The following is a 15,050-nucleotide window of genomic DNA, read 5'->3' as shown; positions in this document are numbered from 1 at the left end:
TTGAGTATAGGAGCAGGGAGGTCTTACTGCAGTTGTACAGGGTCTTAGTGAGGCCTCACCTGGAATATTGTGTTCAGTTTTGGTCTCCTAATCTGAGAAAGGATGTTCTTGCTATTGAGGGAGCGCAGCGAAGGTTCACCAGACTGATTCCAGGGATGGCTGGACTGTAATATGAGGAGAAACTGGATCAACTGGGCCTTTATTCACTGGAGTTTAGAAGGATGAGAGGGGATCTCATAGAAGCATATAAAATTCTGACGGGACAGGACAGGTTGGACGCGGGAAGAATGTTCCCGATGTTGGGAAGTCCAGAACCAGGGGACATAGTCTTAGCATAAGGGGTAGGCCATTTAGGACTGAGATGAGGAGAAACTTCTTCACTGAGTTGTTAACCTGTGGAATTCCCTGCCGCAGAGAGTTGTTGATGCCAGTTCATTGGATATATTTAAGAGGGAGTTAGATATGGCCCCTATGGCTAAAGGGATCAAGGGGTATGGAGAAAAAGCAGGCAAGGGGTACTGAAGGAATGATCAGTCATGATCTTATTAAATGGCGGTGCAGGCTTGAAGGGCCAAATGGCCTACTCCTGCACCTATTTTCTATGTTCTATGTTTCTATGACTGTGTCCCGATCTGTAACCAAGATGTCGTCCTGGAAGACCACGATGCACGGGACCGACTTCAGCAAGCTTTCCATGTTCCTCTGGAATATCGCCGCAGCTGATCAAATCCCAGACGGGCATCTGTTGTAAATGAAGAGACCTTTGTGCGTGTTGATGTAGGTGAGGCCCTTTGATGATTCCTTCAGCTCCTGCGTCATGTAGGTCGAGGTCAAGTCCAGCTTTGTGAACGTCTTTCCTCCCGCCAGCATCACACAAAGGTCGCCTGCCTTTGGTACTGGGTATTGATCCTGCAGGGAGAAATGATTGATAGTTACTTTGTAATCACCATAGATTCTGACGGTGCCATCTCCCTTGATGAGTGGAACAATCAGACTGGCCCACTCGTTGAATTCGATCAGTGAAATGATGCCCTCTCGTTGCAGCCTGTCCAGCTCGATTTCCACCCTCTCTCTCTCTCATCATGTATGTTACTGCTCTCCTTGTGATGGATGGTGCCCCGGGAATTAGGTAGACCTGCACTTTTGCTCCTTGGAACTTCCCGATGCTTGGTTCGAACAGCGAGGGGAACTTGTTTAAGACCTAGCCACACGAAGTGTCATCAACAGACGAGAGGGCTCGGACGTCGTCCCAGTTCCAGCTTATCTTTCCCAGCCAGCTCCTGCTGAGCAGCATTGGGACCATCGCCCGGTATATGGTAGCTTATGCACCGCTCCATCGTAGGAGACCTTTACAGTAGCACTGTCGATTTACGGAAATCAATTCCTTTGTGTAAGTTCTCAGTTTCGTGCAAATGGGAGTCAGGTCTGGCCTCGAGGCCTTGCTGCACCACAATTTATCGAAAGTCTTTTTACTCATAATGGACTGGCTCGCATCCGTGTCCAGCTCCATTGACACCGGGAGTCCATTTCATTCAACCGTCAGCTTTATTAGGGGACACTTTGTGGTAAATGTGTGCACCCCATATACCTCTGCCTCCTCGGTCTGAGGCTCTGGTTCATTGTGATCCACTGTGAATCTGTCCTCCTCTGCAATATGGTGGTTTGCAGGGTTTGCAGCTCGGCTGCACATATGTTGGAGGTGTCCCATTGTTCCACAGCCCTTGCAAACGTACCCGCAGCGCCAACAACGTGTTAATGGCCTTGCATTCATCACCCTTGATGGTGGACTCTGAGACATCTGTGACATGCAGCTGCAGGCCTGCGGGGCCTGCCCTGTACGTTGCGATTTGAAAACAACATCACTTTGTTCAGAGTACTTGTAGCAGCACTCGTGTGCTGAGAGATATGCTTAGTATTGTCACTGGTGGCGATGAACGCGTGGGCTATCGCTAAGGCTTTACTCAAGATTGGGGTCTCTACAGTCAAAAGTTTGCGAAGTATCATTTCATGGCCAATGCCAAGTACGAAGAAGTCCTTGAGCATGTGCTCCAAATATCCTTCAAATTCACAATGTCCTGCAAGGCATCTTAGCTCGGTGACATAACTCATCACTTCCAGGTCTTCAGATCTTTTGTTGGTGTAGAACTAGTACCTCGCCTTCAGAACACTTTCCTTCTGGTTCAGATGCTCCTGGACCAGTGTGCACAAATCATCGTACGATGTCTCTCTGGTTTTCGCTGGAGCAAGCAGATTTTTTTATGAGGCTATAAGTTGGTGCCCTGCAGACGGTGAGGAGAATCACCCTTCGTTTGGCAGCGTTCGCTTCTCCTTCCAGTTTGTTGGCCACGAAGTATTGGTCGAGTTGCTCCACGAAGGTTTCCCAATCATCTCCCTCCGAAAATTTCTCCAGGATGCCCACTGTTCTCTGCATCGTTGGCTTCGTCATCTGTATCTCTTCGCCAATTGTTTTGTACGAATAAGGAGTCTGACTCGATACTGTGAGCTCAAAGTAAAGTGTAACCGTAGTCTTTTATTGCAGGTCTCCAGAGTGCCTCTCCTGCCTGTGAGGCCTCCTTAAGTACAGGTGCTCTCAAGGAATAGTGGGATCTCTTGGGACTCCAGGGGATGAACCCTCTTGTTGCTACACAAGGTATGTACAGGTTTACACATAACATCCTCATCACTTGGCCTTCCCAAGCCTGCTCCTGCACATCATTCCTCACACCAACATACCTTGTACATCCACACATCCCCCTCTGACCAAACACCTCTCACACTCACCCTCATTCTAATGCAATCATGCCAACTAACACCACACAAGGAGGCCTTTTGGCATTGGCATCACACTCCCGCATAGTCACCCTCTACAGATGTAACCCACACATTCCTTGCACGCATGCCGTCAATCTCACTCAAACTTCTCATCTTTCCCTCCTTGCAGGAGAAACAAGCGCACAATAACCGGGTGGGGAAGAGAACCGGAGGTGACCCTTCAGCACTAGCTCCAACAGAGCAGGTGGCCCTGGTGGTATCAGGAGTTGCAGAGAAACTGGTGGTGGGAAATGGAGAGAGGGGGGAATCGCTCAGCAATCGAGTGACAGACTTACATCTCACACAGCCACATGGCATACAGCAGTCACTCATATAGTTACTGATTTCAGCAGCCAGTGAATGTTCATCATGTGCATAATGGTATTGTTACCCATTCTTATTATAACATTTCTGAACCATCCCTTTACTCTCCCAAAGGTCCATCAAGAGCTCCACCACCACAGTCCAGCCGAAGGAGGAAGACGACGACTCAAAGGAATCCCCAGCCTCTGAAGGTGCACAGTCAGCAGACCCAAGCCCACCCAGCACCAGCACAGATACGCACAACTTGGCGTGTCCGATGCAAGATAGAGTAGTCTTGTCACCTGTCACAGGTGATGGTGACTATATGCTGTTCCATGGAAAGGATGGCTATCTGCATGGAGCAGCTAATGTGCCACTCAGAGCAGCACATGCTATCTATGGACAACAGATGTCAGAGGCTCATAGACCTCCTCTCTTGGAGGGATGTAAATGGAGACTTGGGTCCTCATGCCCCCATTGATGTGCAACATGGTACTCTCCAGCTCCTTGCTAGCAGAGAAGTGCAAGTTGCCCATGAGAGGGAACATGAAATGGGGGCTCCTTTCAAGGCGCTCACACTTCTGCTCCATTATCTCAACAACCCCTCCCCCTCCCCCCCCCCCCCCCCCCCAACACCACCCCAGTCAGAGCCCCAGATGCCTCCTTGGATCACGATGGCTGAGTATGCCCCTGCACAGTTGCAGGAGGAGAAGACTTTGTCGGGGCCCTCACAGGCTCCAAAACCCAGAGGACGTCTGCCAAAAGTGTCTGCAGTCGCAGCAGGGAAGTGAGCTGACTGCCTCTACCATTGCTGAAGCCACAGGGGTTGCACCTCGTAGAAGCACAGAAGTAGAAGCACAAGGCTAAGCATGTGGGTGTTTTAAGAAATGGTTTTCTTAAGGTTCCGTTATTCTTATGACACACAAGTATTTGTTTTCACCACTTTCCTATTTTTGTCTGCTACGTTGGAAGTGGCTTAGTGAGTTGGAGTGAATGGTGAGACACAACGTTACCTCCAGCAATGGGGGTCAGCGTGGAAGCAATGGCTTGGTCATTGTACTGATGCTTTATCAATATTGTTCGCTGGGGGTGAAGAGGTGGGTGGCAGGTGGAGGGAGCTTTGCACAGTATGTGGCAGCCATATCGGTGCAATGCCGGATGTTAAGTAAATCTGTCCATGATGAGGCCATCCTTTCGGTGCTGCTGGCATGTGGACCTCTTTCCTCATGCTTCTCCCCCTTGTCTTCCAGCTGATGCTCTGCCTCCCCCTCCTCCTCCTCCTCCTCCTCCTCCTCCTCTGAAGAGGCTGTGCGCTCAGAGCCTTGCTCCTCATGCAGTGCTAATCATCGTTGCTTTGCTATGTTGTGCAGCGCACAGCAGACGACGATGATTCTGGAGACCCTGGCTGGTGCATACTGAAGGGCTCCTCCAGATCTGTCAAGGCATCTGAAGCGCATCTTCAGCATGCCTATTCTTTGCTCAATGGTGGACTGGTGGACATGTGGCTTTCATTATAATGCTCCTCAGCCTCATTGGTGTCCTCAAGGATGTCATGAGCCATGTCTTCAGTGGATAGCTCTTGTCTCCAAGCAGCCAGCTGGTAATTCTGTTTGGTGGTGCGAAGAGCTGAGGGAGGGTCAACTGGTGCAGGATGAAAGAGTCATGACAGTTGCCAGGGAATTTGACGCACACATACATGATCTTCCTATGGTTGCTGACCAGCTGAATATTGAGTGAGTGTGTCATGTATGTACATGCTGTTTGTAGCCACCAGATGGTGTCATTGTTGGAGGCCACTAAGCAGCACGCACATGGTGCTGCTCTGGTATAAAAGGCCAGCCATTTTGTGAGTCAGGCACTTTGGGCCATAATAAAGCAGAAGCAAGGTCGTACCTTGTTCAGTTAAACAGTACTCAGTTTGTACCTTTTATTGCATACATAACATTTGGCAACGAGAATACAAGAACCTTTGTTTGCCAAATGAGCACGATTGGATTTTTCGTGTAGGGAGAAGATTGGGAAGATTGTGAGCTATTTGAACCAGTATTTCATGCCAGAAAAATGAAGGGTGTCGACGAAGCAGATCAGGGCCAGACCGTGTTCCTCTCTGTCTGCGGTTCAAAGATCTACACTCAGATAAAGAATCTACTCGTACCTAGTGATCCAACAAAGAAAACGTACGAGGAGCTGTGTACATTGATACAGGAGCACCTTAAGCCAGATGACTGCATCATCACCTCGAGATACAGGTTTTATACACCCGTTCGATCGGAGGGCCAGAGCGCGGCAGAATTCGTTGCCGACCTGAGACGTCTAGTGGGACCGTGCAAGTTCGGGACGGTGTTGGCAGACATGCTGTGGGACTTCTTCGTTATCGGTATCAACCACGAGGTGATCCTGCGCAAACTTCTGGCGGTGGAGGAGTTGAATTTAAAAAGGGCCATTCAGATCGCTCAATCATGTATGACAATGGACAGGAGTTTAAAGCAAATAGCGGTGAAGAACCGAACCTCGGCAAGTGCGGTAAATGCGATGGATTCGGCATTCAGCAGAGCGGCACATGGCAGGGCCTATCCGGCTGCGTTCGCGCCCTGTGGCTGCCCAAAGTCCGCCAGCGGGAATGTATCCGACTTCTCCGTGTTGGCATTGTGGGGGCAATCATTGGCACCAGCAGTGCCGATTTAAGCAATATAGTTGCAAAGGCTGTCTGAGAGTGGGGCTTCTCCAGCGTAAGTGTCTGCAGATGAGCAAGCGAGCTGTGACACACCACATGGAGGATGAGAGTCAGACTAGCACGGATCTGGATACGCAATCCGAGATGCCAGAGGAGGAAGTGAATGGACTGTACTCTTTCATAAGCAAGAGTAAAACAATTTTGATTATGTAAAGTTTAACGAGATACTGGTATCGATGGAATTGGACACAGGCGAGTCAATCGATCATGAACGAGAGGGCATTTAATAAACTGTGGGATACTAAGACTGTGAGGCCCAGACTGAGCCCTGTTAAAACTAAGCTGCGCATGTATACCAAAGAACTGATAAAGGTGATTGGCAGTGCCCAAATTAATATGTTGTATAACAGTGCGGTTCACGAGTTACCGCTGTGGATTGTTCCAGGCAATGGCTCAATGCTGCTCGTCAGGAGCTGGTTGGAGAAAATCAGATGCGACTGGAACGACATAAAGGCGTTGTCGCCGGAGGAAGATACATGCGTCCAAGTATTGAGCAAGTTCCCTTCGCTGTTCGAACCAGGTATCGGCAACTTCACGGGAGCCAAGGTGCAGACCCACAGGGATTCAGATGCAAGACCCGTCCATTATAAAGCTTGGGCAATGCCGTACATGATGAGGGAGAAGGTCGAAATTGAACTGGACAGACTCCAGCGTGAAGGGATCATATCACCGGTCAAATTTAATGAATGGATCAGCCTCATTGTTCCTGTGCTGAAAAGTGATGGTACAGTCAGAATCTGTGGAGAATACAAGGCTACGATCAATAGGGCTTCAAAACAAGATCAGTACCCGTTACCGAAGGCTGATGACTTGTTTGTGATGCTAGCTGGAGGGAAGTCGTTCATAAAACTGGATTTGACGTCGGCCTATATGATACAGGAGTTAGTCGAAACATCGAAGAGACTTACGTGCATTAACATGCACAAAGGACTGTTTATATACCACAGGTCCCCATTTGGAATTTGCTCGGCTGCAGCAATATTCCAGAGGAATATGGAAAGTCTACTGAAGTCTGTTCCCAGAACCGTCGTGTTCCAAGATAACATCCTAATCACCGGTTGTGACTCCAAGGAACATCTGAACAACCTGGAAGAAGTTCTACTGCATTTGTACAGAGTGGGATTCAGACTTAAACGTTTGAAGTGCATCTTCATGATGCCAGAGGTCGAATTCCTCGGTAGGAAAATCGGCGCTGATGGAATACGACTTACTGATGTGATAACCAAAGCCATCAAGAATGCACCCAAGCCGCAGAACGTGATGAAACTGCTTTCGTTCCTGGGTCTACTCCACTACTTTGGTAACTTCCTATCTAAATTGAGCACCTTAGTTGAACCACTGCACATGCTATTGAGAAAAGGCAACAACTGGTGTGGGGCGCATTGCAAGGCAGAGCTTTCGAGAAAGCCACCAATCTGCTTTGCTCAAACAAGCTGCTGGTACATTATGACCCATGTAAACGTTTAGTTTTGGCCTGTGACGCAACGTCATATGGAATTGGTTGCGTGTTGCAACAAGTCAATGAGTTGGAGAAACTTCAACCTGTCACGTATGCATCCAGAAGTTTGTAAAAGCAGAAAGAGCCTACAGTATGGTTTTTAAAAAAAAAGCTTAAGCGTGGTGTGTACAGTGTTAATAAGATGCATCAATAATTTTTTGATCTGCGGTTCGAATTAGAGACCGATCACAAGCCGCTCATTTAGTTGTTTCCCGAGAGCAAATGTATCAATACCAATGCTTCATCCCGCATCCAAAGGTGGGCACTGACATTATCTGTCTATGGTTGTCATTCGTCACAGACCTGGCACAGAGAATTGTGCCGATGCTTTGAGCTGGTTGCCGTTGCCCACACCGGAGGTGGAAATGCCGCAACCGGCGGATCTAATGTTAATCATGGATGCTTTTGAGAGTGAAGGTACCCCTATCACGGCTCAACAAGTTCAGGCCAGGACCCGATATTATCGGTGGTAAACGGTTGCATCCTCAAAGGGGATTGGTCTGCCATACCTAAGCAAATGTGCGAGGAGGCCAAACCGTACAGCCGTCGCAAGGACAAACTGTCTATTCAAGCAGATTGCATTTAGGGGCAATTGAGTTGTAATGCCTAAGAAAGGGAGAGAGAAATTTGTGCATGATTTACACAGCACACATCCTGGTATAGTGGTGATGAAGGCCATCGCCAGGTCCCATGTATGGTGGCCAAGACTTGATTCTGAACTGGAAGCATGTATGCACCAGTGCAACACCTGATGCAGCTCAGCAAAGCACCAGCGGAATCGTCGCTGAGTCTGTGGTCATGGCCATCCAAACCTTGGTCCAGGATCCATGTAGATTTTGCAGGTCCCTTCCTGGGCAAGATGTTTTTAGTGGTGGTGGATGCTTATTCGAAGTGGATAGAATGCATAATCATGTCATCCAGTACGTCCACGGCAACCATAGAGAATCTCAATGTCATGTTCGCGACACATGGTCTGCCTGGCATAGTGGTGAGTGCCAATGGGTCGTGCTTCACCAGTCAGGGGTTTGTAAAACTCAACGGCATAAAACATGTAAGGTCAGCACCATTCAAGCCTGCGTCCAACAGGCAAGCAGAACGTGCAGTACAAATTATCAAGCAAAGCATGAGGAGAGTAACCCAAGGGTCACTGCAGACCCGCTTGTTTTGCATACTGCTGAGTTACAGGACAAGACCCCACACACTCTCAGGGGTCTCACCTGCTGAACTCATGATGAAGAGATCTTAAGACCAAGTTATCTCTTGTACACCCGGATTTAAGTAACCATGTTGAAGACAGTCAACAAGGGTACCATGATCGCGCAACTGTGTCACGTGAGATTTCTGTTAATGATCCTGTATATGTGTTGAATTATGGTCAGGGTCCCAAATGGATCGTTGGTACGGTCACGGCCAAGGAGGGCAACAGAGTATTTGTTATTAAGCTCAAGAATGGGCAAACTTGCAGGAAACACATGGATCAAACAAAGCTGAGGCACACAGACGAGCCAGAGCAGTCAGATGAAGAAACCATTGATGACCAACCAACCTATGAGCAGCCTTCAGTGGACTCGAGGGTCATCAGTGAACCTGGAATTTCCATCACGGACTTGTTCAATAAAAATGGACTTGCAATTCCTGACATGGCCACTGCCACCCCCAACAAGTCAGCCATCCAGCCACCAGCCGCAACAGACTCCGCACATTCACCCAAGGCCGGAATCGAACTGAGACGGTCAACCCGGGAGCATAAAGCACTGGACCGTCTCAACCTGTGAAAGACTGAGATAAGATCTCAGAGGAGGGTATTGTCATGTATGTACAGGCTGTTTGTAACCACTAGATGGTGTCATTGCTGGAGGCCACTGAGCAGCATGCACATGGTGCTGCTCTGGTATAAAAGGCCAGCCATTTTGAGAGTCACGCACTTTGGGCCGTAATAAAGCAGAAACAAAGTCGTACCTTTTTCAGTTAAACAGTACTCAGTTTGTAGTTTTATTGCATACGTAGAGTGGAAGCCCTTGCAGTTCACAAACACTCCTGGGTGATGATAGAATGCCCTGATGGCCACATATGTGCAGTCAATGCAATAAAAGAGCTGGAGCGGCGTACCACTTCAACCTCCAGCGCGAGCTGCTCCAAGTGGGCGACGATTTTGAGATGGGCGACTGGATGATGTCATCATAACCCTGGACGCCGTTTTGGAGCGTGGGCAGGAACATCGGCAGGGCCCAGATACAGGGGAGTGGGAAGGTCGGGGCGGATGAACGGCGAGTGTTTGTGGCAAGACGCGGTGAATATTTATGGCGGAGGAGTGGTGAGAGATCTTGGTGAGGTGTGACAGATGAGAATATTGGGCCCAGCAGAGGCGACGGGCCAGCCCACACTGCGATATGTAGGCGCCCTAGGTCCGTGCAGCAGAGCAGGTCTCCAGTCGTCCTGGTTTACCCTTGCCATGGATAAAGGCCTAGCTCTGTCAAGCCCGTGTGGTGGCTGGTGTGCAACGGTCACCACATGTTAAAAGAAATTCACGCACAGGCATTTTCCACCCCCTCAATTGGAGTTCAGGACTAGAACATCGGGTCCTTCATCGAAACACCTGTGAACTCTTGTGGAAGCAAGTCATCCTCGTCCGAGGGACTGCCTGTGATGCACCTGTGGGAAGCCACCTAGAGCGGCAAAACTCAGCGCCAGCTCAGTAACATCGGTTTCATCAGTGGCAACGTTGATATAATTGGCTGACTTGTTAAACATGGCATTGGTTACCTCTGTGATGCAGCTGTGGGTGGTCGACTGCGAAATACCACCAATGTCTGCTGCAGATCTCTGGAAGGAGCCTGAGGCGAAGACATTGAGTGCGCTGGTGACTGACAGCCACTGGTAAGGCGTGTCCACCTGGTCTTGCTCCAGCAAGTGCGTGTGATAGCCTGGTGCAATAGCCTGAGCCTCCTTCGGCACTGCAGCTCAGTCATGTTGAGGAAGCTCATCCTCTGCCTGTATATCCTGTGTTAGGGGTATCACCTCCGGCATGGTGCAGCCCTGCACTGGTGCCCTCTGGAGCTTCAGCTCATTGAGGAGAAGATTGTTGGTGTTGTGCCTTCTGCTGCTGGTGTCGGGGCTCATCCTGGTCCGATTCTGAGGACCAAGGTGAGACTGTATATACGGCACCTGTGCTGATGTAATAGATGGCAGGTCAATTAGCGATCAGAGGAGCAATCTGTCAATGGTGTGATAGTTACTAGCAATGTGGTGAGAGTGGCTTCCGAGGTTGCAGAAGAGACTTACAAAGTCTAGACAAGAAATCTGTGCTCAAAAATGAGTCCACAAGAGCCTTTCCCACAGGCAAGTAAGCAGCTGTCATGTGGCAGTATTTATTGGGATTTCCTCGATCAATGGCCACTGAGCTGCTGCCTCATGTGGACAGACCTGGTGCTTGAGCTGCGTGGTCATCGAGTGAAATTCAAATAGTTTGGTTAAATTCCCTGTTGAGGATCTCTCAACAAGGAGTATTAATTAGGTCACCTGCTTCTGCCGTTCTGGTCTGTGGCACGCTGGCAAACATGCCCGAGTTAAAGGCGGGATGATGGCACGTTACCGAAGCACTCCCATTTTCAGCAAAGTTTACTGTTGAGCTGCCTCCAAATCTGCAGCGGAAAAATTCTAGCCTTTGTTTCAAAAAAACTTGTTCCGTATCATTGTTTAATAATAACAACTTGCATTTATATAGCACCTGAAACGTCCCAAGGCACTTCACAGGAAAATTATCAAACAAAATTTGATGCCAAGCCACATAAGCTGATATTAGGATAGGAGACCAAAAGTGTCTTAAAGGAGGACAGAGGCGGAGAGGTTTCGGGAGGGAAATCCAGGGTCTTGACTGAAGACTTGTTCGTCAATAATGGAGTGATTAAAATTGAGGACGCACAAGAGGCCAGAATTGAAGGAGTGCAGATATTTCTGAGGATTGTAGGGATGGAGGAGGTTAGAGATGGGGAGGAGTGAGTCAATGGAGGAATTTGGAAACCAGGATGTGAATTTTAAAATTGAGGCGTTGCCAGTCAATGAGCACGCCTTTATGATGGGTGAACGAGACTTGGTGCGAGTTAGGCTAGGGGCAGCAGCGCCTTGGATGAGTTCAAGTTTATGGAGGGTGGAGGATGGGAGGCCAACCAGGAGTGCATTAGAATAGTCAAGTCTAGAGGTGAAAGGCATGGGTGAGAAGATGGGGGTGAGGGTTTCAAAGGTGTGTGTGTGTGTGTGTGCGTAATGTGGTGGGCATTGTTTATATTCTCCGAGTCATTTGTTGGAATACAAAGCTTATTTGGAGATCAGAACTATTCTATTCCATACACAGGAGAGAATAAAGATGGAGATTTGGGGTCATTAGGGATTCGGTCTGTTTAAATAAACACAGAAAAAAGGTGGGAGGAAAGTTCATCCTGGACAAAAGAAAATCTTCAAACATGAATTTAATGCAAAGTGAATCATTTTAGTGCTATTAATGTAATTATTTAGCAATTTTAGTGACATGTACTTAACTAGGGGAAAAAACTTTGCGATTTCTTTGCTGCCCTAGAAAGTCTTTTCTCTCTTGTATTAGCGATAATTACTGTCATTGGATTTTCAATGAGATTCTATTTTGCTGTCACAGACTATACTTAATCTCAACTGCCACTGGTTCATCTGTACTTGGATAACTTGTTGCCCTCTCTGCTGTGGGAGATCATCTTTTCCTTCCTCTCCATTTGCCCCTTGGCTTCAAACTGCTTATTGATATCCTTCATCTGGCTTATTAAAGGTGACCAATACTAAAGCAAGGCTCCTACATGGACAATCTGAAATTATGACAGCTTCATTTTGCTACATGGAGGAGAGAATGGCATTTTCCCCAAAAGAATCCATGGTCTTGGGATCAGTGCTGTGCTTTTATTTTAAGAATAAGTTTGTTTTGTTCAAATGAGACTATTGACTTTTCTAACTCCAAGGTCTGCATTTCAGGCCTTATTCTAAATCTATCAGATTGCATAATTACTATTGCCAATTGACTTCTTGAGATCAACTCCTAGTTGGACAACTGTAGTTTGATAGGCTATTTGGAGATCACATAAGCTGTGGATGGTTTTAGTTTTGAGACAATCAGCGTGTGACCATGTTAATAGTTGTTTCAGGATCTATGATATCATTCATGCCTGAAGCTGTCGAAGAAATATTGGGACCACATATTAAAGGTGGCAAGAGATACCAAAGTATATTGTAAGGGTGGGGTGGGGACTCTATATTGATGCACAAGGCATCACAATTGTGTGGGACAGGCTGGATAGACCAGAGTCTTTTCCTATCCTTTATTGTTTGTATGTTTATAACTTCTTGGGCTCAATTTTCCCCCTAGTGATCTGCGCTATTTTTTTTTGGCGCGTGCCACTTTTTTTGGCCTAAATTAAAATATCCATGTTTCCCCAAAGATTGTGCACCAGTGTAACTCAGTTAGTTACCATTTTTTTAAGGGGGTTTTTTTGCGTCATGGGGGCATAACCTGATGTCTGCGCCAGTTTTTTTACATTTATGCAAGTTTGGCCAACTTTCATTTTTCCTATGATGGCGTATATGACAACTCCCAAAAAACTTTCTGGGCACTTAAGAAAAACCAGAGCACATTAAAAAATCGGTGCAGAAAGGCCATTGTTTTTAGGCGAAGTTTTGGAGGGAATCAAGAACACATTAAATATGTATCAAGTTTAATATTTTTCAAACTTAAAACGCAGAAAATGGAAGTTTGATGCAATTCTTTAATTTTGGATTTTTTTCAAAGTGCCACGCCACCACCAAATGTTTCCAAACTGGGCTCGAGGAGCGGAGCATCGGCCGGCTGAATCGTTCCCTCGCCCGTACACAGGCGCTTGGGGCTCGGCTTCAAAAGTCTGGGGGATGGGGGTGGGGGGGGGAGAGAATGTGGAAGCCAAACTGAAGGCATGAGAAGCCTTACACTATGTCACAGCATCAAAAGAAGCCTGTGGGGGTGGGGGGGCTGGGTGTTTGCTGATTCCCTGTCTCCAGGTGAGGGAGTGATTCTGCCGGCTGATCCTTGAGCCCGGTGAGCAAACATTTGGCTGGTGGTGGGGTGGTAGTTTCAAAAAAATCTAAAATTAAAGAATTGCATTAGACTTTGTTGCCCCAAATGTCCTCATTTGAATGCCTAGCTTCCTGTTCTAAGCAAGCCTATTGTGCATGTGCAGACCTGGTTGTGATCCATACTAGGGCATCGACCTTGGGGAGAGAGACAACAAAGAAGCTTGTCCTGCTGTTTTGAGCTTCTTACAAAGGTACAATTTAATCATGGGGGAAATGCCATACCTCATGCAAGCCTTCTGTGTGATGGTCCTGTGGAAGAGATGATTGATTTGATGTCATCGCATGTGGAACCTCTGAGCACGAAACATGATGGGCAGGAGGCCTTACCCACATCAGGTATATTGAGACCGGTGTTCATACCTGCACCTGAGTGATGCAGACTGTGTGAGAAGGCTGTGTTTCTGCAAAGAAGTTCTAACTGAGATCTGTGAGTTAGTAAAAGCAGACTTGCAACCTAGAAGCATCAGGAGGACTGCTTTGTCAGTTGAAGTGAAGGTTACAGCTGCACTTAGATTCTATGCATCTGGATCATTCCAGGCCATAACTGGAGATGTGTGTGCCATTTCTCAACATGCAATACATATCTACATTCTGTAGGTGACTGCTGCACTATATGCCCAGAAGAATGACTACATAAAATTCCCCATGACCATTCAGGCAATGTGTGAAAAGTGGGCTTCTCCAGGATTGCTGGCTTCCCAAGGGTGCAGGTCTGCATTGATTGTATCCACATTGCCTTACGAGCACCTTTTGGAGGCTTTCACTCCATTAAAGTGCAACTTGTCTGTGATGACATGCATTGCATCATGTCAGTTGATGTGAGATACCCTGGAAGCACCCATGATTTGTTGATCCTATGTGAGAGCGCTATATCTGCCATGTTTCTGCAGCAGCCAGAAGGGCAGAGCTGGCTGCTGGGAGACAAAGGGTATGGCCTTGCCACCTGGCTCATGATGCTCCTACACATAAACAGATGGAAGTTGACCAGGAATACAACATGTTGCATATTGTGATGAGCAGCATAGTAGAGAAGACCATTGGCATCGTGAAACAGCGTTTCTGAATGGAGGCTACTTTGGGAGATTGTCGGTCAGTTAATTGTTGGATGATGATGACGACGACGACGACGACGACGATGCTTCAGAGGCCGGTCTGGGTATTGGAGTGGGAGTGGCAGATGATTTTATCAATGGGCGTGGCATCTGGGTGTGTTCCCTTATTGCAGCAGCTAACTCTGACATTCCCTCCCTCATGTTCACTGACTCTGTTCCCATTTCTCATGAAAGTGTTATTACTTCTCCCGACAGTCCCAATAACTCATCACTCACCCTACTGATGGTGCCCAGGAGTGATCGTGCAAGGTCAGTGCTCTCCGCACTCATTGCCATCATCTGAACCACGTCTGTTAGATCCTGCACCTCAGGAAAGCGCTGTCCTTCTCCTTCTCCTCCTCCTCACTCTGGCTGTGGCTCACTGCATCCCACTGGGACCTGCAGCCTTGGACGGTGGGGCCCTGGGTGTGTCTTGCTGCACTCCACTGGAATCCCCAGCTTCGGACTGTGTGAAACCATGGAATGT

The sequence above is a fragment of the Pristiophorus japonicus genome, chromosome 17 (assembly GCF_044704955.1).
Source record: "Pristiophorus japonicus isolate sPriJap1 chromosome 17, sPriJap1.hap1, whole genome shotgun sequence".
NCBI classification, from domain to species: Eukaryota; Metazoa; Chordata; class Chondrichthyes; family Pristiophoridae; genus Pristiophorus; species Pristiophorus japonicus.
This window is presented reverse-complemented; position numbering follows the sequence as displayed.